The sequence below is a fragment of the Macaca fascicularis genome, chromosome 5, assembly GCF_037993035.2.
Source record: "Macaca fascicularis isolate 582-1 chromosome 5, T2T-MFA8v1.1".
Classification (NCBI taxonomy): domain Eukaryota; kingdom Metazoa; phylum Chordata; class Mammalia; order Primates; family Cercopithecidae; genus Macaca; species Macaca fascicularis.
Window position 1 is genome coordinate 60,010,454 of NC_088379.1, and position 3,782 is coordinate 60,014,235.

General features: G+C 38.4%; 1 pseudogene; it reads left to right on the forward strand.

The window, feature by feature from the left end:
- Positions 1–1,437: 1,437 nt before the first annotated feature.
- LOC102143406 (heterogeneous nuclear ribonucleoprotein A1-like) lies at positions 1,438–2,399 on the forward strand (annotated as a pseudogene).
- Positions 2,400–3,782: the final 1,383 nt, after the last annotated feature.

Genomic DNA, 3,782 nt, shown 5'->3' on the forward strand with positions numbered 1-3,782 from the left:
TGCAAATGGTTGTTATTACTACTATTTATAGTGTCTGAAGGAAAATTTTTTTAAAATCTCAAGACCCCCAAACTCCTTATGCCAAAATGAAAGTAAGGCCTGGAAGCTGAGTCATGCAACACATTCTTCCAAATTAATAACTATTACCAACATAATGCATTAGCCAGATCTCCACAGAAAGGTAAAAGGTCTCAGGTCTAAAACTAAAGTCTGTTTCAAGTCCACAGATTCCACACTGATAATGTAGATTACAAGCTTATGTTCCCAAGTGAAGAACAAAGACAAGAGGAGACTGATCTTTCCCCCACCTCCCCATAAATGTTTGCATAATTGATTCTTCCTTTACTATTTTTTTTCTTCAAACATTCCCCTTATCTTATGCAAAATGTAGATTTACTGGGCACTAACTAAAGTCTCACGATAAGGTAACCGTTTGCCATACTGCCTACCTGCCATTCTTCCTACATGCCTTCCCCTGTTTAAGTAAATGTATAAATACTAAACCCCTTAAAAATATCTTTGGATGTTTGTCGCTTTTGTTTTTCCTGACCACACCTTGTTGCCCCATTCTTGCATTGTTGTAAAGACATATCAGAGACTGGGTAATTTATAAAGAAAATACATTAAATTGGCTCACAATAACGATGATTACACAAGATGCATGATGCTGGCATCTACTTTTGGTGAGGAAGCCTCAGGAGGCTTACAATCATGAGCCTCAGGAAGCTTACAATCATGGTAGAAGGCAAAGGGGGACCCAACATACCTCACGGTGAAAGTGGGAGCAAGAAAGGAAGCAAGTGAGAATATACCACACACTTTTAAACAACAAAATCTCAGGACAACTCACTCACTTTTGTGAGAAAAGCACCAAGCTATGAAGAATCTGCCCCAATGACCCAAACTACACCCACCAGGTCCCACCTCCAACACTGGGGATTGCATTTCAACATGAGATCTGGGGGGACAAGTATCCAAACTCTTAATATATCAGTGCCCTAAAGCTGGCTTAATAAATCTTGATTGATTGAGATATTTGCCTCAGTCACTCATTTTTGTTATTAGTACCTGTCAGAATAAGCAATTATTTTTGAGAAGGGAGATATAAGGTAGTTCTAATGGAGTATTTAATGTGATTTAAAAATTTATATTGTCCTTAGAGCAGCTGAAGATCATGGTTATGCAGTAAGTTATTTGAAACAAACCTGAGAATCTGACAATCTTGAAATTTAAAGAGTCTACAATTCATTACCAGTTAAATATATCAAACCTATTATCAATCCGACATTGGGTCAAACTTCTCAAAATAGATACCTGTATTTGAAAACCTAATCACAATCTTTTTGACAAATTCTACAATAACTGCCATTAATTCCTAAATCAGCCCGTGGGTGCCACCGAAGAAGCATCACTACAGTCTCTCTTCACCCTGCCATTATGTCTAAGTCAGAGTCTCCTAAATAACCCAAACAGCTGAGGAAGCTCTTCATTGGAGAGTTGAGCTTTGAAACAACAGATGAGAGCCTGAGGAGCCATTTTGAGCAATGGGGAATGCTCATGGACTATGCAGTAATGAGAGATTCAAACACCGAACACTCCAGGGGCTTTGGGTTTGTCACTTATGCCACTATGGAGAAGGTGGATGCAGCCATGAATGCAAGGCCACACAAGGTGTATAGAAGAGTCATGGAACCAAAGAGAGCTGTCTCAAGAGAAGATTCTCAAAGACCAGGTGCCCACTTATCTGTGAAAAAGATATTTGTTGGTGGCATTAAAGAAGACAGTGAAGAACATCACCTAAGAGATTATTTGGAACAGTATGGGAAAATTGAAGTGATTGAAATCATGACTGATCAAGGCAGTGGCAAGAAAAGGGGCTTTGCCTTTGTTACCTTTGATGACGATGACTCCGTGGATAAGATTGTCATTCAGAAATACCACACTGTGAATGGCCACAACTGTGAAGCTAGGATAGTCCTGTCAAAGCAAGAGATGGCTAGTGCTTCCTCTAGCCAAAGAGGCGAAGTGGTTCTGGAAACGTTGGTGGTGGTCATGGAGGTGGTTTTGGTGGAGATGACAACTTTGGTTGTGGAGGAAACTTCAGTGGTCATAGTGGCTTTGGTGGCAGCCATGGTGGTTGTGGATATGGTGTCAGTGGGGACAGCTATAATGGATTTAGTAATGATGGAAGCAATTTTGTAGGTGGTGGAAGCTACAATGATTTTGGCAATTACAACAATCAGTCTTCAAATTTTGGACCCATGAAGGGAGGAAACTTTGGAGGTGGAACCTCTGGCCCCTGTAGTGGTGCAGGCCAATACTTTGCCAAAGCACAAAATCAAGGTGGCTATGGTGGTTCCAGTAGCAGCAGTAGCTATGGCAGTGGCAGAAGATTTTAATTAGGGAACAAAGCTTAGCAGAAGAGGAGAGCCAGAGAATTGACAGGGAAGCTTCAGATTTGTGAACTCAGCCAAGCACAGCAGTGGCAGGGCCTAGCTGTTACAAAGAAGACATGTTTTAGACAAATACTCATGTGTATGGGCAAAAATAGGACTGTATTTTTGACTAATTGTATAACAGGTTATTTTAGTTGCTGTTCTGTTCAAAGTGTAAAGCATTCCAACCAAAGGTTTTAATGTAGATTTTTTTTTTGCACCCATGCTGTTGATAGCTAAATGTAATAGTCTGACCCTGATGCTGAATAAATGTCTTTTTTAAAAAAAAATCCTAAATTAATATGAAGTTACATACTACTTTTTAAAACATTTTTATCTCATGTTTGTATACTTATTTTCTACTATCATAACACATAATTTGATCATCTCTACCTTGTGCACAGAGAATAATGACTCAAAGATTATTGACTAAATAATGACTAAAGATTAAGATAGTATCTGATCCTGGGCTAACACAGTGAAACCCCGTCTCTACTAAAAATACAAAAAATTAGCCAGGCGCGGTGGCGGGTGCCTGTAGTCCCAGCTAATTGGGAGGCTGAGGCAGGAGAATGACATGAACCCGGGAGGCGTAGCTTGCAGGCGAGATTGTGCCACTGCACTCCAGCCTGGGCGACAGAGCCAGACTCCATCTCAAAAAAACAAAAAAAAAAAAAAAAAAAAAAAAATTGATAGTGTGTCTGAACAGTGTTTCTGATTCATTGAGTTTTTGCTTGGCATAAAAACCAAGAAGTCAGCAAGCAGTGGAATGTTAAAAAGTCATTCAATCCTATTATATGTTGAGACTTTTCCTTCATATGCCATTTTCTGTCTCAAAACTTTACCTCTTGGAGTATGCTTCTGTTTGCAATGTCCTTCAGCTTTTTCTCTGTATGCTGAGCTTTTATGCATTTTTTTAATACAACGCAGTGATGTCTTCCCCGTGAAAGCAAATGAGATACTCCGATTTTTGAAGCTATGTATAAAGTGGCACTGTATCTACAATTCTATTAATTATTCCTTTAAAGGGTTTCATATTTTGATAAAGGAAAAAATGTGTTCAGTGTGATGTAACCAAGGTCATTTAACAGAACAATAAAGAGAATTTGAGTTCATACTCCATTTTCAGTAATTCAGTTTTAAGAGCTGTGAAGCTGAACATACTGCTCCTGACTGCAATAAGTTCATTTATTCTGAACTCTGTTTTCTTAATAGCTTATCAATAGATGGCAGATTCCATTAATACCTTAAATATGATCATTCAAATTGACATAAAATGAAAACATAAGTTAAAGCATATTAATTTCTACTAACTAGGATTTTAAAAAGATATAGACTTTCTCATGA